General features: G+C 43.8%; 1 long non-coding RNA gene and 1 other non-coding gene across 3 annotated transcripts in view; one reads left to right on the top strand and one right to left on the bottom strand.

Moving 5' to 3' along the window:
• LOC132536755 (uncharacterized) overlaps positions 1-23,742 on the top strand; it is a 187,362-nt gene that overhangs the window by 98,546 nt on the left and 65,074 nt on the right. The window lies entirely within an intron of this gene.
• Positions 7,851-7,979, bottom strand: LOC132542919 (small nucleolar RNA SNORA33). Its single transcript, XR_009553890.1, has one exon. It is a non-coding gene; the product is annotated as a small nucleolar RNA SNORA33 (small nucleolar RNA).

The raw sequence follows: 23,742 nt of genomic DNA, 5'->3' as shown, positions 1-23,742 counted from the left end.
TGGAGGGTTGGTTTTTGAAGGCAAGTTTGTCAGCAGCACAGGCTACAGAGTGAGGTAGATATCTGCCCACCCACCTCCCCTGAGTGCTCACCTAACCTCTGTGAACTTCAGTTTCTTCACCTGTCAAACAAGGACGGTAACACCCATCTTACAGCTGATATGAAGCTTGCCAATATATGGTCCCCATAGGATTTCATAGAAAATTTGCTCAGGGCCTTGTGTTGGGCCACCACTTGGTAAATCTGGAGATAGTTCTCATCATCACAGTTTAGTAGGTGATACTGGCATCTAGTGGCTGGAGGTCAGGGTTGCATCTTAGCTTCCTACTGTCTCAGGGTGTCCCAACCTTTAACCCTCTGGAAAAGCTGATGTCTCACACAGGATATATAAACAGGTTCTCACAGGCTGACAATGTTTCCTAAAGGACAGCTTCTCCACAGCTCTGTCCATGGAGAAACTCTGACCCACGCCAGAGTTAGGACCAGGGCCTGCCATCTAGGAGGCTACAGGAAAGAGATAAGCTACCCCCTTCAGCCAGGCCGGAGGGGGCCTCAGTTTCTTATGCACCTTTTAACTGATGGCCTGGGAAGATCAAAGAAACAGTTTTCATCATAACTTCTATCTTCCTCATGTGGCCTGAACTTAGTAGGAACCTCTAGCTGTGGGAGGCCGAGCAGTGAGATTTAGGCTAAGCCACACAGGCCCACCTCAGGACTCGAGCTCTGCTTCTCTGAGAGGCAAACAGAGTGTGTCTGCATGGAAGCCAGTGGCACCCTTGCTACTCCACAGATCCTCCAGAAGGTGTTATAACTGGATACACAGTGGAAAACTTTGTCTCCTCCATAGTCATTGAACATGTTTGGTAGGCTATGCTATGTTAGGCATTGTACAGAGAGTAAAAAGAGAAAGATAAGGGAGAGGAATAAAAATAGAAAACAGCTCAGTCTGTCCGGATATATGTCTAAAGCTGACAGTCTTATTCTGCATTGGTATTAAGCAACCCAATACTTGAATGAATGTATGATTGCAAAGGGTGTTACATTCTCTGAAGGAAAACAAAACTACTTGGGAAAACTCTCATACCAGCCTCCAACTGTAAGAGGATAGTACCTAGGAAGGTTTTAGAATGGGTTTTAGTTCCCTCACTTAGCCCCAGATGGACTCGTGGTTCTGCTATAATGCCCTTCTGATTCAGAGGTGACCTCTCTGTGTTTCCTCCCCTTGAAGACGCCTGGTCTTCATAACTTGCTTCTGAGTAATAGAATGTGGCAGAGGTGATGAGTCCTGTGAGTTCCAGGGAAGATGATAACACTTCTACCTGGTTTGCTTTCTCCAGGATCATTCACTCTGGAGCCCAGCAACCAGGCTGTGAGGAAGCCTAGAATCACCCCTATGGACGGACTCAACTTATGAGCTGATACCCAGATGTGTGAGTGAACAAGCTTACAAATAATTCCAACACCTAGTCTTCAGGTCCTCCAGCTAGGATTCCATAAATTCTGGAGCCGAGACTAGCTGTCCCATCTGTGTCCTGCCCATGCCCCACTGCCCAGAATCAGTGACAATGACACATTTATTTCTTGCTATTGTTATTTCATATTATGTCAGACCACAACAGCCTCTCTGAGGGAGTAGCATTTAACCTGTGCTTTCAATGATGACTAGGCAATAGTCATACAAAAATACAGGGAGAGAATATTCCAGACTGGGGGAGAAGCATGGACAAAGGTTTTGAGGCAGGAAGGATTAAGTTAGATTTAAAAATGAGGAAGTGGCAGGATAGTTTAACTGGATAGTGTACCTACTTTGTATTATTATCTATATTTTTTGCTCTTTTATTTTCTGTCCTGCCTTCAATTCCTTTAAGTAACACATATACCTACTACTATTTCCTGGTGTCATTTCTTTTTTTTTTTCTCCTCTACTCTCTCAGATAAGCAAAACAGTACCTGCCTTCCTCTAATATTTTCCAGTTTCTCTTCTTTTTCAGCAATGATATAAAAACAAAGATTCCTGGTGACAGATTTTTGGGTTCCTTATGGAACTGGGATCCAAAGACTTCTGGTCATCTTCTATCTTCCCCCCTTCCCGGGAGTCTAGACCAAAATTCTTTTTGCAGAAGATAGGGGTTCTGGCTTCCTCAGTCACTTCTTACCCCCAGACTTGTTCTATCTTTCCCTAGTGACATAGGACTGTGGAGAGGTGAGGTTCTGGGCCAAGTTGGTGAGGTCATCTGGCCAGGAAGGTCAGGATAGAATCTTAGTAGCATCTGTAACCTGGTGGCTGAAAGGCAGTAAGATAGTATGCAGGATGAAATGTTTAATAAACAGGAGCCAAACAGTAGGAATAGAGCAGATGAGAGTAGATACCCGGGGGTGGAAAAAAGCTAGGATGTCTATTTTAGGTATGTTCCTAAGGGGCCATGACTTTAGTAATCTTTGCTACAGCTTGACAGCTAATGTAAAGGTGGACTCAAAATATTGTCTGGGAAGGTGGTGTCAGAGATGAGGATAGAGTTTGAAAGCCAGATTAGCCAGAGAGTAGCTCCCAAACTACTTCATATATATATATATATATATATATATATATATATATATATATATATATATTCAACTAATTGTTAACCATGCCAATCTTCCCTGGGCCCCATGCATATTCATATTTATCACAGGAGCCTGTGTAACTTCTGAGTCCCTGTTAATCTGATGTCACAGTTCATGGTGACAGGCAGAAACTTTTTTTTTTCCTCCAGGGTTATTGCTGGGCTTGGTGCCTGCACCATGAATCCACCGCTCCTGGAGGCCATTTTTCCCCCCTTTTGTTGCCCTTGTTGTAGCCTCGTTGTGGTTATTATTATTGCCACTGTTGATGTTATTCGTTGTTGGATAGGACAGAGAGAAATGGAGAGAGGAGGGGAAGACAGAGAGGGGGAGAGAAAGATAGACACCTGCAGACCTGCTTCACCACCTGTGAAGTAACCCCCCTGCAGGTGGGGAACTGGGGGCTTGAACCGGGATCCTTACGCCGGTCCTTGCGCTTTGCACCACATGCGCTTAACCCAATGCGCCACCGCCCGAACCCCAGGCAGAAACTTTTTAAGCTGCACTCATCACAGAACCAGTCTTCCTCAAGTGGCACAGTAGAGTGAGCTAGCCTCCCATCAGAGAGTAGGGCAGTTCTTACCATTTCTAGTTTATAGTGAGGGTAAGGTGCTGGAAATCTCTAATACTTTAAATGAGAGATAGCATATTAGAAAAATCATAATCTGGAGAGGCAAAACTCAGAGGGGATGGAGCAGGTGAAGATGCCATCACCCCACTTTGTAGTTACCAGTGAATTTCACAGACTTTTCCTTTATTGACTGTCCATAGCAGTTACTGACTGGGGTGAACATTCTCCCTTTCCCTTGACAGGTAAAGAAACTGGGGTTCTGGGTGGCAAGAGCCCATTACTGCAAATCAAATTACTATTCAGAAGCCTGAATATGGACTTAAGACGCTGGAGTTCAGGCACCCTGCAGACATGTGAGGTCTATCCATCCTCACATATGGAATCTATTCATCACTAGGACATGACACTGAGTAACTGTTCTGTGCCAGGTACTGTTGTTGCACAAGATAAAATGCTAAAGAGATATAAAACTATGGCTTATGTACATAAAGCATGTACATTTGTGTAATTGGATAAATTACAAGAGCTGTAGACAGCAGCTTGAGGTCCAGAGTCTGAGGGTTTGGCTACTGAGCTCTCTCTGTAGGCGATAGCCAGTGGACTGAAGGTATTCTAGGAAGTCTGCAGATGCCATGCTCCTGTTGTTATCACTTACTGAATCTATTTACACCTTTCATCATTTACGTGAAAGGCCAGCTGCTGTCCCCACTTTCTGGAGGGAAGTAGAATGGCATTTTTCCAGATAACAAGGGGCAGAGGAAGATCCTAGTGCTAGTCTCTGCTTCATTCATGGGGTGCTCACCGACTCAAATTTCAGTTTCCGGTTCAAAAATGCTTTTAGTTTTGTGGTCACGAGTTGGTGGAGCCAGTCAGGACACTAAAATCCTTGCTAATGCATAGCATATAGCAAGACGTGGAAAGAGCCAGGAAACAGACTTTAAGGCATCAGCTCTGAGTTTTAGTCTCTGCTCATATGCCAAGAATGATCTTATTTTAGAAAAGTTGCAAAGGAAGTGTGTGTGTGTGTGCGCGCGCACGCACACACGCGTGCACGCGCATAGATATGCTGAAATACTCTTTTTGAAGCTGAGAGTTGGTGCACCCAGTTGAAAACACACATTACCATGTACATGGAACTGCGTCCAAACCTCTGCTCCCCATCTTTGGAGTGGGGGCAGGGTGGGGCAGCCCTTCCCCATATACTACATATACTATACTATATACTATATACTATATACTATATACTATATACTATATACTATATACTATATACTATATACTATATACTATATACTATATACTATATACTATATACTATATACTATATACTATATACTATATACTATATACTATATACTATATACTATATACTATATACTATATACTATATACTATATACTATACTACAGTATAGTAGTGCTGCAGGTGTCAGTTTTTCTCTCTCCCTCTCTATCTCCCCTTCCTCTCTCAAATTCTATCTGCCCTATCAAAGAAAAGAAAGATAGGGGGTGGCTGCTGGGAGTGGTAGATTCTTCCTGTTTGCACTGAGTCCAGCAATAACCCTGGTAGCAAAAGAAAAAGAGATAGATAGATAGATAGACAGACAGACAGACAGATAGATGAATGGAGGGAAGTAGTGCATCTGGTAAAGTCCATATATTATAGTGTGCAAGGACCTGGGTTCAAGCCCCCGGTCCCCACCTGCAGGGGAAATTTTGAAAGTGGTGAAGCAAGTGCTACAGGTGTTTCTCTGTCTCTCTCCTTCTCTATCACCTCCATTACTCTCAATTTCTCTGTGTTTCTATCTAAGAAAGGAAGGAATAAAGAAAGGAAGGAAGGAAAGGAGGGAGGAAGGAAGGGAGGGGAAAAGAAGGAAGATAGTCTTTGCTTAGAGAGGGCAAGCAATTTCCCAACATTTGCTTAGCTCCTTTTTTCTAGAGTGCTAAAGAATGCTCTTCCAAGTCACTTCAGTATTTTATAAATTCATAAATCTTCAACTTTAACTCCCCCCCACTCAAAACTCCATAGAACTGGAAATTGTTCTCTGTGGATGGTAAGTCTGTCAACAGCTCATCCTTCTTTACAGCCACCAAATCTACCTTTCTTCTCACCCCAGATGGCAATATCCCAGGTCTTGGTGGACAGACAGAAGGAGAGCCTCCCACAGACATGCTGGGCCCAGGATCCTCACAGGCTGCCAGAATGACCTCATTCTACCACCACAAGGAACTCCTGTCCCTGGTGTCTGTGGTGGGCCCAGGCCTGGGACTTTCTCTCTGCCTGCTCTTTGGAGTACTGATGAAGTCAGAATTCTTGGGTTGTGGATTCGGTTACCAGTAATTGCCTTGCAAACTGACAGATGCCAGATAAACATTTCTGGAGCCCAAGGTACAGGGAGCAGGATCAGGGCCTACAGAAGGGATTAGGCATGACATTCACTTTCTGGGATATGAGCTCCCGGAGGCCCACTGCTCTGCCTCCCCACTCACAGGGGAGGTGGAGGTGGCTGGCTCTACCTGACTTGGCAGCTTGTGAAGAAGGAATAGACAAAGTGTGAGTGGGGCAGGCCTGGGCCCTGGGGAGTGTGGGTTTTCCTCACTCCCACAGAAAGCAGATATGGCAATTGGAGGGTCCCCTGCCAGGGCAAGTAGTGAGTCACTTTTTCCACTATCCCCTGCCCTCTCCCAGTACTGTTCTCACGCTGTGGTGGTTCTACAGAACCAGAGCAGATCCCGTCCTCGGGGGGGAAAACTGAGGCTGAATTTAGGAACCCCACGTTCTTCTTCCCACTGGCCGGGTGTGAAGAGAGCAATGGGCCCCCCCCAGCCCCAAGAGCCCTCATTAAACAGAACTGACCTACTTTCTCAAAGAGACTAAAACCAGAATCTCTACAACATGGATCATACCTAACATCCTCCCTGCCTGTCTTCTGGAAGTTTCAGCCTCAGCGTCGGACCTCCAGCCCTCTTCCATCTACTCTAGGATACTTCCTGCTTTCTGACCTCAGGGGCTTTGCACTGCCTGCACACCTTCTGTTCAAGATGTTGGTTTCAGGTCTTCACTCAGTTGTAGCCCCCTCAGGAAGCCCTCTAGGATCACTCCATCTAAACTCTTCTCCTTATGAAATTATTCTGTCCCTCTTACACTGTGACCTTCCCCACAGCCTTTGAAGAAAAATGAGGTGATGTCATATATTTGATCATCTATGGACTATTTATCTTCTCCACTGAACTGTCATCCTCAGGGAGGCGAGAAGTTTTACCTGATTGGCTGATAATTATGTCCTCGTGCCTAGGGCAGGGGGTGGGGGACACAGTGGAAGATCCATAAAGAAATGACAGGTGTGTGGGTAAGGGTGGGAAGGCATGAAATGCTATACAACCAGAGCTTCAGAGATCTTGAAGCTACAAGCTGACTAGAAAAGGAGGCCCAGGAAACCCAGCACATGGTGCATTAGCTAATACACTGGGCTTACAAGCATGGGACTCTTGAGTTTAGTCCCTGTCATTGCATGTGCCAGAGTGATGCTCTGATTCACTCTCTTCTTTCTCCATTATTAATAAACCTTAAGAGCTGCATAACAGTTAAGCAAAAGGGTTCCATGACTGAGGCTTTGAGGTCCCTGGTTCAGACCCCAGCATGATCATAAACCAGAGTTGAGAAGTGCACTGGTCTCATTCTTTCTCTCTCTCTCTCTCTCTCTCTCTCTCTCTCTCTCTAAAATTTTTGAAAATAAAATAAGCCTTAAAAAGAAGGAGACTGGGACTTTAAGACGAAATTGGAATAAGAGTTTTGTCTCAGGGAGGAGGTTATAAAAATTCCTTGTGGCCAGAGGGAAGTATGAAGAGTGAGGATTTTTGAATCTGACTGGTGAGCTTAAATCCCAGCCGTACTCCTTCCACCTGTGTGAGCCTGAACAAGTAAGTCAGCACCTCCTGAAAACGGCAGCCGATAGTAGTACCCACCTTTTAGGAGACTTGGAATGGTTCTGATGAGATAATCCTGCCAGTGCATTTAGCCCCAAGTCTGGCACATGGCATAATGCCATCAAGGTGAAGCTCGAGAAGATTCTCTGGTGTGCGGGACTGCACTCAACCTTTCAGCCTGCTGTCAGGGAATGCCATAGACTGGATTGCTCATGGAGAGAAGTCGTATCTCTCACAGTTGTAGCCTGGGAAGGTCAAGATCAGGGCACCAGCAGATTCAGTCTCTGGTGAGAGTCTACATCATGTCCTTGCTGTATCCTCACATGGAAGGAAGGAGGGAAGAGGAAGGAAGAGGCAGGAGGAAGGAGGGAGAAAATCAGCTCCATGGGCTTTCTTTGCTAGAGACACTGATCCTTTTTACCTAATCATCTCCCAAAGTCTCCACTTCCTGATAGCATCATATAGGTGGAGGAGGGGTAGAATTTCAGCTTCTGAATTTTGGGGAGGGGGGAAACATCTGGTCCATAACAGCTCCCAACATCTGGACCTGAGAGGAAGAACAAACCAATTGTTACCCTCCTTGAACTTTTGTAGTCAAATGATCCCAAATGGCCAACTCTTTAGGTCAGACTTTCTGGAGTTTTCTTGTTGATGTTGTTTTGTTTTTTTCTGAGAAATCTTTTTAATTTACATACCACTCTCTACTAAAAACAAACAAACAAACAAACAAACTGAAAAGTAGCACTTTTTTTTTCATATAGCCACTTTCAGGGACCTTAAAGACCCTAACGTCATTAAGGCTTGTAACATGGCATTGCTATCGCCAGTTATAAAAAATTTCTGCAGAAACACAATCAGGTAAGCAGATTCATTGGCTGGCTTAAAGTAGCACTTTTAAAGGTAGATCCAGTGATAATACCTACCAACTGTGGGGCCATTTTTCCTTTTTTGTTTTATTTATGTATTTTTGGATAGATAGAGAGAAGTTGAGAGGGAAAGAAGAGGAGAGAGAAAGAGAGAGAGAGAGAATTAACACTGCCTCAAAATTTGTGGTACAGATGGGGACTAGGGGCTTGAACTCGGGTCCTTGCACACTGGAATGTGTGCTTTACAGGATGTGCCTCCTCTGGGAAATTTTTTATTTTTCTTATAGAGAGAGAGAACTAGGGAGGTAGAAAAAGGGAGAGAGAGAAGGAGGGAGAGACAGAGAAATGCCTGCAGCTTTCTCTATTGCTTTTGAAGCGTCCCTCCTGCATATGGGAATGGTGGCTTGAACCCAGGTCCTCATACATGATGTCATGTGTGCTTTACTGGGTCCTACCAGATTCTTGTGAGTTGTAATCTGTACACAGATATAGTTATTGTGGCTGTGATGCTAATAGCCACACACTTAAGTAGCTTAAAACAACACACATTAAGACAGTCTCCTCATTTCTGTGGGTCAGCGATCCAGGCACAACTTGGCTGGGTCCACAGTTTCTGTGTCTCACAAGCCTGCTTTCAAGGTGTCAACCAGGGCCAGGGTGTCATCTGAAGGTCTACTGGAGGTTAATAGTCTCCTGGTCTCCCTTACTTGGCTTGGTAGGACTCAGTGCCTGGGGTGTTGGAATGAGAGCCTCAGTTCCTCACTAGCTTTTAGGTGGAGGTATTTCTTAGTCCCTTGTTATATTGACTTCCCTGTAGTATTAACATGAGTGTCCTCAGCCTAGCTGCTCACTCTGGCACAGCCCACGGGGGAGAGAGTCTGATAATAATATGGAGATCCAAAAGTTTTGTAACATAACCATGGGATGTGACACCCCCAGCATTGAGGTATTCTGATGGTTATTTACAATTTACTCTAGGAGAGGTATTACTGCTGCTTGTGAAAATCAGAATGTGGAAACCACCATCTCAGAAACTAACTACAATAAATAGGAACCTGTGAGAGGTGAGCTTATGCGTAGCTGCATGGTCTCAAGGCTGCCATGCCACTGCTTTTGCATTTAGTAAGGCCCTTGAGCCTGCCCACACCTATCCTCAAGTCACCGGGTAGTAAATCTTCTTTGATCAGGAAAGAATTGACCTCTCAGTTTGTGTACTAAGGGGCAAGTGGACATCCACTGGCTGAGAGTGGTTAAAGGGACTTCTGGAACCTGCCAAAGGCAGTTCCCCCAAACATAAACCTCTGGTTGCTGAAGGAGTGAGGTGATCAGGGAGGATGACCCAGATGTTCAACTATTGCTCCTCAAGATCTGGAGTCAGAAAAGTCACTTCAGAAATCTAAGGCGCTCTTGCCTAACACCCACTGACGGGGGATAAGAAACCCACGGGGAAATTCAACAGGAAGGAGGGAACATTTGCGCAAAATGTTCAGGTTTGAAGAGCTGTTTGCTCACATGACAGGGCAAGTGAATCAGATGGATTTCTCCAAGCCTCAGCAGTCCTAGTGTCTAGCAGTCCTAATGCAGTCTAGGATCAATGACTGATCATGATCTAGCAAAGGTAGGAGAAATGTGTAGTCTGTGATCAACAGTGTCCTCTAGTGGCAGAAGAACCAATGGATGCCTTGCATGGTTGAGAATAATTAGAAAGCAGGGCTTTGAACTAAATAGATCCTAAGAAGAATTCTTAGACAATAGGAGTCATGAGGAAATTAGAGTCAAAAGGAGTCATTAATTTTCTTGCTAAAAGGAGCTTTAAAGTATTATTGAAAAAAAACATAGGCAAGTATATGGATACCTCACTGATCACAAAGATTATAGAATAAACCAAAAGTCAGAAAACTTTTATTGAAAGATTACAGAATAAATTTTTAGACCTGTGGGCTATATGATGCTGTCCCAACTAATGAACCCTGTCCTTACAACTTGAAAACAGCCACAGACAATAAGTAAAAAAACGAGCATGGTTGTATTCCAATAACATTTTATTTACAAAAGCAGTCACCCACTCACAAATGACCATTACTAACCCCCAGAAAAGACAGTAGGGATAAGTCTTCCCACCATTGCAAAATAGAAAATTATTGACATTTCTGTAGAACATTCTTTCCTTCTGGGGACAATTGAAGCCTCATCTATGGATATTCTAAAGGTCCTTTATTCCTTTAAATAAACAGGATGCTCTCATTGTTCTTCCCTCCAGTTGAAAGATGAAGTCTCATCAGTGGACTTTTCCCTTTGCTACATATATTTTTCAATAAATGGAGAGTTGTTTATTGATTGTGATTCTCTCCATTCAGGTAAAGGAAGCTCATTCATTGATTCGCTTACTCGTCTTCCATCTCTTGTGAGTAAGTCTCCATTTGGTCATGCTAGTGCACATATGAACACATGCATAGAAGATCAGGAATGTACTATTTGTGGTTGTAAAGATGAAGCTGCTCGTCCTCTCTGAGAGCCTGGAAAAGTTGATGACTATCAGATAGTATCTTCTGGCTTAGTTCAACAAGACATATCACTTCCTCATGTGCGGGCACCCTCCCCCCCTAGTCTCGCCACATGCTTGCAACACAGGCTCAGGCTGACATCAGGAGTTTCCACTAACCCATCTGCAGTCTCCAGCAGCCAACTGGGAGGTGTGACTGCCGTCCAAGCCACAGCCAAGTCCAAGGTCTTGGGGGTAGGTCTTGGGGGGGGACCACCAAGTTACTGGGAGAATGGACAAGTCTGGGTCAAAGGCAGAAAAATTCCCGCCCACCCCAGCCCTTCTTTCTTCCTTCCTTCCTTCCTTCCTTCCTTCCTTCCTTCCTTCCTTCCTTCCTTCCTTCCTTTCCTTCCTTCCTTCTTTCCTTCTTTCTCTCTAAAATCAAATTATAGGAGGTTAGGTAGTGGTCTGCAATATCATTGTTGACACATGACATATGGGTACAACTTCTCATCATCTTGAGTGTATTGCTTACAAACTTCAAGCAGAGCTTTGAACCATGGTGTGTAGGACATGCAGGTATTCCTTACATGCTCATTGGAAGTGGGATATTGAAACAGTGGACCTATGAGAATACTTTTAGGCTATTGACTACTATTATTTTTCTGTTTAATTCTTTGCCAACAGGCTCTTTTGTGCCTGTATGATTTTACCCCTCCTGGTGGACTCTTTTTTTTTTTTCAATATCAGATAGTGACAGAGAGGGATAGAAGGAAGCATACAGAGAGAGGGAAAGAGAGAGAGAGGAGGGGAGAGGGAGGGAGAGGGAGATGAGAGACATTTCAGCACTGATCCACCCTTTGTGAAGTTTCCCCTGTGCATGGTGCTTTTGTGTGGTGCTGGCAGCTCCACCACAGGTCCTCATGCAAGGAAAAGTATTGTCTTATAGGTAAGCTATCTCTAGACCCCTATGGGTTTTTTTGTTTTTGTTTTTGTTTTTTGTTTTTGTTTTTAGGATTTGAAAGATTTGCTTTGGGAGAATGAGATGAGATACTCTGTTCAGCTCTGCATATTCAGTCACTGCTCTGGCAGTGTTGGGGTTTGAACCTGGAGCCTCAGACATGCATGTCCTGCCCTCTGATGTACTGAGTTCCCTCCCAAACCCCCCCATGGTAACTGTATTTTAGAGTATGTACAATGAGAATTAGTCTTCAATTATTAAATAAGGGCATGGCTGCAGAAAGAGAATCGACTTTAGGGATATGGCATTATGTAACTGCTGGTTCAGCAACCTCTCTGAGCCTATTTTTTAGCATTTGATACTGGAAACTGAAACCAACAGGGCAGTTGCCATAAAGGACAGAAAGTTGAAAAGTGGGAGAGGATGAGGACATTCTGGGACCCAAAGGACTAGCTGGAACCATGACAAATTGGAAGCCTACCCAAGTAATCTGCAGGAGGAAATGGCTTTCTTTATCACAGAGCTAAACATGCATCTGCCTATAATCACACACCTGCCTAGGATCCAGAGGAGCTAAAAGAGGCTCTACAAGATCTGGGAGTTAGCTCCAGGCTTCACAGCTGCCCCACGCTAGCTGAGTGAGCCAGCAGGAGAACATGGAGCTGGGGGGCTGTCCTATTGCTCCAAAACGATGTATCTGCATCTTTCCTTCCTTTTTTTTTTAAGGTTTATTTTTAGATAGTGATAGGTAGATAGATAGATAGATAGATAGATAGATAGATAGATAGATAGAAAGAAAGAAAGAAAGAACACAGTATCAAAGCTTCCTTCAGAGACTTCCCAGGAGAAAGTGTTGCTGGAAATACTGTGTTCTCAAGCCGGGCTATTGGTTCTGCCTTAGCTATTGACTGAGTTCGCCCCTGGCTCAGTTCATGCATGTAGTAATTCTGTCAATTATTCAACAAAATGGGCTATGGATCTCTTATGTGCCCAGCATTATTCTAGAAGCCAAAGACATGGCAGGAAACACAACCAGCAATATTCTCTCTCTTGCTATGTGCGTTCTGGTAGGCTGTACTGTAGCAGCCTGCTTCTCTGATGGCCCGCCCAGTGGCCTTTGCCTCCTGCTATTCACACCCTGTGTAGGCCTCTCCTGTGCTGGATAGGAGTGCTTGTGTCATCAAAGGAAACATGTAGGATATAGAAGATAGGGGCTGAGTGGTGGCTCGTTTGGTAGAGCACACACACTACCACACTCAAAGACCCAGGTTCAAGTCTTCCCTCCCCACCTGTAGGAGGAAAGCTTCATGAGCAGTGCAGATGTGTTGTAGGTGTCTCACTTCCTTCTTTTTTTTTTTTTTTAAGATTTTATTTATTTCTGAGAAAGATAGGAGGAGAGAGAAAGAACCAGACATCACTTTGGCACATGTGCTGCCGGGACCTCATGCTTGAGAATCCAAAGCTTTATCACTGTGCGGTGGCCCCGACCACAGTGTCTCACTTTCTGTCTCTCTCCTTCTCTGTCTCTCTGTCTTTCATCACTTGTCAACAAAAAAAAGGGAAGAAAAAAATGGCTACCAGGAATGATACTGAGCCCCAGTCATAATGCTGATGGCAAAATTTGTGTTGTATAATATAGTATATATCATATAAGTATTTATTGTGTCATAATTAATGATTATATATCATCTATAGTTTATATATCACACTTATACACTAGGTAATTGAGGTATAATACATCAGTTGGGTTGTCAGACAAGTCATAATGTGTTTTTCGATGTTTTTTCCATGCAAAAAAAAATGCATCATGATTTTTCTGACAATCTCATATCTGTGAATAAATGCTGGCAGTGACCTCCAAGCCAAGACTGTGAAGACAAACCACCCTCCATACTCTCCTTTCAATCCCTCCCTCTTAAGGAAGTCATAGTACGTCTTTGCAATCTCACTTTGGAAGTCACTGACATCATTTATTCATATGTATCATTATATTATAATTCTATAGGAGTATACACACTGTATTTATATGTGGTGCATATATATATATATATATATATATATATATAATGAATAGTGTAGAATAGCATTATACTGCTTCTATCTCATACATATTTTCCCTCTGACGATGTGATCTCTCCTCTCCAGTGTAGGAGAGGACTATAGTCTGTAGAAGAGCAATGATAACAGCAAGTTCAAAGGTCCTGAGGTAGGACCATGAGTGTATCAAAGGATCAGCAAGAAAGAGGAGATAAATTATAGATTGAGTCAGGTGATAAGACTAGGAGGCATAGAGAACTTTGTGAAGAGGACGGTCAGACTGACTCATGGTCTGGGACTTGTCTGGAAGCCTGACAAGTTGCCTCATGTGCACCACTTCCTCTGGCCCTTCCCATATGGGGCTGACACTGAGACCTTGCCCATTTGCCAAAGAGGAAAACCAAGGTCCATAGAGGTCCCTGCCTGTAGTCATGTGGTCAAGAAGTGGCAGAGTCAGAAATGGAACCCAGGTATGAGGTTTTTTTAGCCCACACTCTCAACAGCCAGTGAGAATGTGGGAGGGGATGAGGAAGAATGGGACTTTGGCTGTTTCCAGGGAAGTCCTGACAACCTACTCTGAGGCTCTATCTAAATTGCATGCTGAGAGACCAGCGTGGTCACAGGCCAGCCTGTCTGCTTCAGGCACTAGAGTGAGCCCAGGCCAGAAATGACCCACCAGGCTGGAATTCACCATGGACCGAGTTTCCGAGGATCAGCGTGATGCTGGGGGAACCTCCAGCCCCCAGGGGGAGCAGGAGTAGCTGAGGCCTACTTGGCAGCCTTGTCCTGGTTTCCCACAGATATGCATGAACACATGACTCACTGGGGGCCAGGCACATGGTCGGGCCAGGACACCCTGTCCTGTGGGAACTGTGGCCTCCCCTGTGAGCCGGGCCAGCCAGGCTGAGTCTGTGGAAAAATGCTGTGGTAGGGTCCACGCTGACGCTCCCCATGTTCTCTAGTGCCCCAGATTGCCTGTGGCCTCCTGTTCATCAAGTGGGATTCAGAACACTGGTTGTTTTTTTTTTATTTTTATTCTTTTGGCCAATGGAGCACTTTTTGAGGAGGCCAAGCCCACATACTGCCACTTTCTCACTTTAGATTATGATATCACTCACTGAATGTGGACTGAGGACAAGGTGCTGGACCTGTATGTCCATGGTTCTGTCACATTTAATCCTCACTGTGATTTTACGGGCTGGGAGAGCCAGGAGGTGGCTCACCCAGTAGAGTGCACATGTTATAGTGTGCAAGGGCCCAGGTACAAGTCCCTGGCCGCCACATGGGAGCGCCTACCTGGACAAGTGGTGGTGAGGTACTACGGTATCTCTCCTCTCCTCTGTCTCTCTCTCCCTCTCTATCTCTCTGTCTCTAATCTTCAATCTAAAAGAAAAAAATGGCCACCAAGGGCAGTGGAGTCATGCAGACACCAAGTCTCAGCATAACCCGAGGTAGGGGTGGGATTACAGCACTACATTATTTATGTTTTTCAAGTGAAGGAGTTAAGGTATAGAGAGGTCACATGACTTCATCAAGATTCAAAAGGAGTTTTCATGTCATGTAGGTCAAGTTCTGTGCCTATGGACCCTATTTTTTTCTTTTCTTTTCTTTTCTTTTCTTTCCTTTTCTTTTCTTCTTGCCTCCAGTGTTATTGTTAGGGCTCGGTGCCTGCACTAGAATCCACTGCTCCTGGAGGCCATTTTTCCCTTTTTTTTTTGGTCCTTGTTGTTGTTGTTGTTGTTATTGTTGCCATTGCTATTGTTGTTGGATAGGACAGAGAGAAATGGAGACAGGAGGGGAAGAGAGAGGGGGAGAGAAAGATAAACAAACTCCTGTGGACCTGCTTCACTACTTGTGAAGTGATTCCCCTGCAGGTGGGGAGCTGGGGGCTTGGACCAGGATCCTTACTCTGGTCCTTGCCCTTAGCACCATGTATACCCAACCCACTATGCTACCTCCTAACCACCCCCCCTTATTCTATTCTTAATTGCATTAGTAGCAACAAATAAGGGAAACCGGGAGAGGCTCTAATTGTGTGCTAAGTATTCTTCCCTGCTTCCTTAGCAGAACCCCAGTTTTATTCAGCAAAACATTGCGTCTTGCTCAGATCCAGTCCTAGCCTGCATCTAAAATAGATTATGGAGCTGATACATGTCACTACTTCTCAACTAGTGAAGAAACATTTCAGGGGGCCAGGTGGTGGTGCACCTGGTTAAGTGCACATATTACAGTGCACAATGACCCAAGTTCAAGCCCCTGGTCCTCACCTGCAGGGGGGAAGCTTCATGAGGGGTGGAGTAGGGCTGCAGGTGTATCCACTTGCCTCTTTCAATTTTTATTTTTCCTTCCCTCTCAGTATCTCTCTATCTCTATCCAATATTAAGATATTTTTTTTTAAAAAAAAAGGAAACATTTCATTTAAAGATGAGGAGGGGTCAGAAAAGTGAATAAGTGGCAGACGTTGCGCTTTTCATGCATGACATCCTGGGTTTGATCCCCAGCATTTAAGAATTAATTAATTCAACACTAAGCTTTTAATTAATTATTTAACTTAATTTTAATTAATTATTTAACTAATTAATTAGTTAAACACTAAGCTTCTCTATGCAGTCAAGGCTGGCCAGGCCAGGAAAACAATGAGAAATAAACTGATGACAGAGTTTCTGTCTGTCCTTCAGGAACTCAGTTCCCTGCTCCTCTCCCAGTCTTGTGAGGTAAAGTGAACCATCAACAGGGTTCACAAACAGGAATATAACTGTGTTGTAAAAAGGTGTTCCCAGACTGTCTGAATTCAAAGGAGGGCAGTCCTAACGCAGAGATCAGGGAAGACTTCCTTGGGGAGCGGAGAGGGGTGGGGAGTGAGTACTGACATGTAAGACTGAAGGAAGGTGTAGTCAGCCGCGTCTTGCCACCCTGTCTGCCGTGTGTATCCAGACCTTTGTGTCACCCTCGCTCCTTGTGTGTGGGCTGGTGACTTACTTCTGAAGAAATGTGGTGAGATGCAGGGAGGAAGCTTCACGAGGTTACAGTTAGGTTCCAGGCACTGTCTTTCATGTCCTTGGTACTCCCTCCTACCTACTCACTAGCAGTCACCATCTTGTTACAAAGCATCATGGATGGACACTTGGAGAGGGAGAGAGAAGAACTTTCAGCAAACAGTTGTGTGGAGCTGAGGTCCTCAGGCCAATAATCTGTGAGGAACTAAGTCCTGTCCACAGCCACATCATCCCAACTGTAGGACCCAGAGCCAGAGCACCCAGCTATGCCATGTCTTAAATACCATGAAGTGAAAATGTGCTTTTAAGCCACTATACTGTGGGGAGATTTGTTTTGCTGTAAGAGTTAATGACTACAGAAAGGCAAGGATTGGCTCTGAGTCTGAAGGGAAGGGAGGGAGACGAAGACTGTTCTGGGATGAGGCCTGGCTCAGCAAAAGCCTAGACAGAAGGGAGAAGAATGCTTTCACAGAACCCCTGTGATTTCTTTGGCTCAGAGGACAGGCTAAAATATCCACTCCATGAAGACAGGAGTTTTGTCTCGTTTACTGACCTCCATGTCCCCACTGCCTGGAATGGGGTGTGGAGCATGCCCTAGGTGCTCAACAATAGTGTGATTGGGGGGGGGGGGGGGCATAATGGCAAAGAAGAATCTTGAAAGGAGTGCTCAGGGCAGGAAACCAACCCCAGTTCTGGAGCCACAGGGGCCTCAGCTCCATTTCCATGGATCACTGGTCACCCAGTACCAACAGCCTAGACAGAGGAGGCAGGGACAAAGTGATGACAGAGGAGGAGGCTGAGATAACGCTGCCCAGAAATAACCTCAACCTTCCTAGAATGAGGGTCATGTCCATGTTCCCAGAGCTGGAGCATCTGGGGACATGACCTGCTTATAGATGGAATGTGTAAGGCAAGAACAATGAGGGCACCATCCCTGGTGGGAACCTGTCATTGTCAGAGTCACTGGTGAGTGGGGGGTGCTCCTTGTAGTGGAAGAAGCTACTTAGGGCATGACCTTAGGTAGGTCACCTAGCCCTTCACTTAGCCATTAGTCTAATGGGGTTGATATGTCCTACCAGGAGGCCAGCAGATAGCTCACCCAGTGGTATGTGCGCTGGGCCGAGGGCTCTAGTCCTGGTATTACAGGAGAGCACCAGGACACTGGAGGAAGCTCTACAGATTGTGGAGCAATGTTGTGGTGTCTCTCCATATCTCTCTATCTCCTCCTCTCTCTTCTGTCTGTGACAAAAACGAGAATGAAAAGTCACCCGGGAGTGATGGGATCTTGCACGCACAAGGCCTCAAGGACACACACGTCCTACCAAGCAGGGCAATTTTAAAAATTCAGTGAGATGCTGAATAAAAACACTTGGAACTGGGAGGAAAAATAAGACCCCCCCCACACACACACAGAGTTCACATATTGTATCTGTGATGTATGCATCTGTATATACCAATGTATGTGATGTTTGCATTTAAACACCAAAGAGGGAGGAGTGGGTACCTTGAGGGCACCAGGATTACTGATTACTTTGGGGATTTCTTCCCCAGCTGTACCCTTGGGAAGAAGCAAGTCACTCAACAGAAATAAGAACCCTCTTGATGAAAACTCACTTTTGCAGGCTGTGGCAAAGGCAGATTACATGATGTTTCTGCTGCCATCTGCAAATGGTGCCCTCCTGAGAAATGGCCTCCACTCAAACCAGCAGAAGCTCTGAAATAGAACACTGCTTGGAATGATTCAGCCTGGGCCCACTTGCATCTTGACATCATTCAGGGTCAAAATGTTCTGATGTTCTGTCTCGCCAGTACAAATGTATGGATTTCAGGGTTTCAATGCTAGCAGGGAGTTGTGAGGTGCTTGTGGGCTCGAGTCATCCCTTAGCTCATGCGCATATTTCAGGATCTTGAACAAGGTGTGAGCCATCATCCTATGTGTCAAATCCAGATTGTGCTTGTTCCCTCGTTGCTCTTAAAGTCCTAAATCTTTTCAATTTATCTATGGAATCTAACATCCTAGGTCAGTGCTTCCCCAGAGGGAAAAATTTTGGCAATGTCCAGAGACATTTATCTTTCAACTTCTCTATGATTTTCTTGGGGAAATGTTAATTTACAGAATTGTTGTGATGAGGATACATGTCCACATGTCCCCAAGATAGGTGTCAGTACATCTTACCCTCCACCAAAGTATCATCCTACTCCAGCACAGGGACTTGGGTCCCCAGCCTCCATTACTGCACCTCTCTCCCCTCCTCTGAGTCCCCATATCTACTGTAACAGTACATTGAGAATTTATGCTGGGGCTGGGGAAATAGCTCACTCAGATAGTGTGCTGCCTTGTCATGCACATGACCCAGGTTCTAACCCTGCCTCCTCCCTCCACTGCATTGAAGGAAGCTTCAGTGCTATGGTCTATGATCTCTCTCCGTCTCTCTCTCTCTTTCTCTCTCTCTCTCTCTCTCTCCCCCTCCTTTGTCTCTACCAGAAAAGAAAGAAGGAGAGGAAGGAAGGAAGGAAAAAATGAAAGAAGAAGGAAGAGAGGAAGGAAGGGAGGAGAAGAAAAGGAGGGGATTGACACTGTATTGTTCTTTACTTTTGTATTTGTCCTTTTTTTTTTTTTTACTTATTTTACTCAACATAATTCCCACAATGTTCCACTCTGCCTTGCTATATCATACCGTAGCAAAGAGAAGATTTCAGTTTCTTGTAGCTATGTATAACACCTCAACTTTTTTTTTTCAATTTCTTTATTGGGGGATTAATGTTTTACATTCGACAGTAAATACAATAGTTTGTATATGCATAACATTTCTCAATTTTCCACATAACAATACAACCCCCACTAGGTCCTCTGTCATCCTTTTTGGACCTGTACTCTCTCCCCCACCCACCCCAGAGTCTTTTACTTTGGTGCAATACACCAACTCCAATTCAGGTTCTAATTGTGTTTTCTCTTGTGATCTTGTTTTTCAGCTTCTGCCTGAAAGTGAGATCATCCCATATTCATTCATCCTTCTATTTCTGACTTATTTTGCTTAACATGATTTCTTCAAGCTCCATCCAAGATGAGCTGAAAATGATGAAGTCACCATTTTTAGTAGCTGAGCAATATTCCATTGTGTATATACCACAACTTGCTTAGCCACTCATTTGTTGTTGGACACCTGGGTTGCCTCCAGGTTGTGGCTATTGTAAATTGTGCTGCTAAGAACATAGGACACAAATTTGCTAAGAACACAAATCTTTCTTTGGAATTACAGGATCATAGGGTAGGTCCATTTCTAGCCTTTTGAGAGTCCTCCAGATTGTTCTCCACAGAGGATGGACCAATTTGCTTTCCCACCATCAGTGCAGGAGGGTTCCTTTGACCCCACAACCTCTCCAGCATTTGCTGCTGTTACCTTTTCTGATGTATGACATTCTCACAGGAGTGAAGTGGCATCTCATTGTTGTCTTTATTTGCATTTCTCTGACAATCAAAGACTTGGATCATGTGTTTTCATGTGTTTCTCAGCCTTTTGGATATCTTCTGTGGTGAATATTCTGTCCATGTCCTCTCCCCATTTTTGGATGGGGTCATTTGTTTTCTTGTTGTTGAATTTGGCAAGCTATATATTTTGATTATTAAACTCTTGTCTCATGTATAATGCCTCAGCTTCTTAACTACTCATCTGCTTTTGAACTCCTGGGTTGTTTGCAAATATTGGCTAGTACAAACAGCACTTCCATGAACTTGGGTGAACATAGATCTCTTCAGATCGGTGTTTTTTGGATATATGCCTAGGGAACGGATTGCCAGACCATAAAGTAAGTCCATTTTAAGTGCTTTGATGCATCTCTGAACTATTTTCCCCATGGGTGGACTAATTTACATTCCCACCAACCTTGTAGAAGGTTTCCTTTCTATATCCTCCCCAACACTTGTTGTTTCTGTCCCTTTTGATGTAGGTCATTCTCATAGGGCTGAGATGGTATGTCATTATTGCCTTGACTTGCATTTATTTCTCTGATAACCAGTGATTGTTTTTGAGCATTTTTAACATGACTTTGTCCATCTAAATATATTCTTTTGTGAATAGTTGGTTTAATTATTTCCTCCATTATTTTTTCATTAATGGTTTACAAAATTATAAGATAGTTAAAGTATAATTCCACATCATTCCCATCACCAGAGTTCTGTATTCCCATCACCCTCCAGTGGAAACTGCAATAGTTCTCCCAAGGTCATGGATATGGGTTGACTTTATGTCTATATCTATTTGCCCATTTTTCATATAGTCCTATCTTCATTTCCTTTCTAAGTCATACCTACACCTACTCCAGCTTCCAAGTGTCCTCCCTTTTTTTTTTTAATCAAGGTCTTCATAGTGAATTTAATGAAGGAAAAGGGGAAGGTGGGTAGGTGGTGGCACACCTGGTTGTGTGCACATCTTACAATACACAAGGGTTGGGGTTCAAGTCCCTGGTCCCCACCTGAAAGAGGAAACCTTCATGAATGGTGAAGCAATGCTACAACTCTCTCTCTCTTGCCTCCCCCCATCACCCCCATTCTCTCTCAATTTCTATCTTTTTTTATTTGCTTATTTTTTATTGAGGGATTAATGGTTTATGGTATAGTTAGTCTTTTTTTTTTTTCTCACCACTCCTGTCACCAAAGGTCTGTGTATCCCCACCCCCATAGATAAACACTATAATTCTCCCAAAGTCTTAGAGATAGATTGACATTTTTTTCACATTCATATATGCTCAATTGTCTATATTCTGCATATGAGTGAAACCATCTATAGTCGTCCTTCACCTCCTTACTTGCTTCACTAAGCATAATCTTCTCTAATTCCATCCACTTTATCCCAAAGGACACAATATCATCTTTTTTATTGTTTCATAATACTCTGTTGAGTATATGTCCCACAACATTTTTATCCAGTTATCTATCAAAGGTCATTTTGATTGGTTCCAGGTTTTTGCTATTGTGAATAAAGCCGCTATGAACATGGAGGTGCATATGTCCTTTCGAAATCAGTGTTACTACATCTTTTGGGTATGCCTAGTAGTGAAATTGCTGAGTCATATGGCATTTCCATTTGTTTTTGTTTAAGGATTCTCCGTACTGTTCTCCAGAGTGGCTGTACCAGTTTATATTCCCACCAGCAATATAGTAGAGTTCCTCTCTTTCTCCACATCTTCTCCAACACTTACTTCCTCTTGTTTTATTGATGGCACCATTCTCATAGGTGTGAGGTAGAATCTCATTGTGGTTTGGATTTTCATTTCACCTTACCATATGTGAGACCTTGGAGTGAAGCCCTTGACACCACATGGGAACATTGTGGTGCTGGGGAAGCCCTATGGATGGCAGAAATATATTGTAGAAACCCCTCCCCTCCCCCTCTCTCTATGTACATAGATATAGCTATAGCTATAGCTATAGCTATAGATAGATAGATATAGATATATATATGATTCCTTTCTCTCCACATCCTCTTCAACACTTACTTTCTTTTATTTTATTGATGGAGCCCATTCTCACAGGTGTGAGGTGGAATCTCAATGTTGTTTTAATTTGCATTTCTCTAATGATGAGTGAATTGGGACATTTCTTTTTTTTTCTTTTTTATTTAAGAAAGGATTAATGAACAAAACCATAGGGTAGGAGGGGTACAACTCCACACAATTCCCACCACCCAATCTTCATATCCCACCCCCTCCCCTGATAGCTTTCCCATTCTCCATCCCTCTGGGAGCATGGACCCAGGGTCATTGTGGGTTGCAGAAGGTAGAAGGTCTGGCTTCTGTAATTGCTTCCCCGCTGAACATGGGCGTTGACTGGTTGGTCCATACTCCCAGTCTGCCTCCCTCTTTCCCTAGTAGGGTGGGTCTCTGGGGAAGCTGAGCTCCAGGACACCTTGGTGGGGTCTTCAGTCTAGGGAAGCCTGGCCGGCATCCTGATGACATCTGGAACCTGGTGACTGAAAAGAGAGTTAACATACGAAGCCAAACAAATTGTTGAGTAATCATGGACCCAAAGCTTGGAATAGAGGAGAGGAAGTGTTAGGGGGGTACTCACTGCAAACTCTAGTGTACTTCTGCTTTCAGGTATATATTTTGCAATAGTTTACGGATACGTGTGCACATAAGCTCTCTCTCACAGAAACTGGTGTATATCTAGGTTTTGGGACTTTGTTAGAAAGTGAACCACCTGAGATGGAATTAGAGAATACTATGAAAGGAAAGGTCTCACCCGAGTAATGAAGCTGAAGGGTTGTCATTCCACACATGAAGTCTCTGGACACAGTCTGAAGTGAAGCATGTTGAGGTGAAAATCGTTGCGTTGGTTAGGTTATGATCGGCAGATGCAATATTATTTTATATGGATTGGGAGAGGCATACGGGAAAGTGGGCCCTATCCAAGGGTTCCAGGACTGGGGGAAGGAGAGGCTCTATAGTGGAGATGTGAGGTTCCTGCTGTCTTAGGGTTCAAAAAGACAATCGATAGTTAATGTTATCATCACATTAATTGGTAATTGGGTTAACTTTGAAAAGTCCTTTTGTTATGGTTTGCTGTATAGTACCCAGTATCTTGTATATAGCTGTGCTATTGGATGCTTCTGATCTACCTGGTCTAGGCTTTTGAGAGAGTCTGCATATCAATTACACAGCCTATATATTAAAAAGATTCAGTTTGTGTTTTGAAAAACTTTGAGACATACAATTAATTTTCCCCCTCTCATATTAATTAACTAGTGATTTATATGACTACATTTTACTAGGAGTGTACATAAACACCATTCCCACCACCAAAAGACTGTGACCCATCCCTCCCACCCACTCCCACCCCCCACTGGCCCAGGAAGCTGCATGTCTACCCCTCACCACATATGTCTGCATATGTCTGTGGGCCATGTGTTTCTCTTCTCTAGAAAACCATTTATTCATATCTTCTGTCCACTTTTTATTGGGCTGTTGTTTTTCTTTTTGTTAAGCTATGAGAATTCTTTATAGATGTTTACTATCAACTGCTAGTCTGAAGCATACTGTGCAAATATCTTTTCCCATTTTCTGGGTTTCCTATTTAGCCTTATGGAATTTTCTTTTGATATGTAGAGGTCTTTTAATTTGATATAATCCTATTTGTTCATTCTTGGTTTTGTTTCCTTTGCCCTTGGGGTAGCATCTCCAAATATCTTTAATGTTAAGGTCCTGAAATGTTTCACTGATGTCTTCTTCTGTGTATTTTATAGTCTCAGGTCTAATTCCCAGATCTTTGATTCATTTTGAGTTAAATTTGGTGTATGGTGTTAGG

Source organism: Erinaceus europaeus, chromosome 1 (genome assembly GCF_950295315.1).
Source record: "Erinaceus europaeus chromosome 1, mEriEur2.1, whole genome shotgun sequence".
Taxonomy (NCBI): domain Eukaryota; kingdom Metazoa; phylum Chordata; class Mammalia; order Eulipotyphla; family Erinaceidae; genus Erinaceus; species Erinaceus europaeus.
Note: the sequence above shows the minus strand (reverse complement) of the source record. Positions and strands in the feature narration are given on the sequence as shown.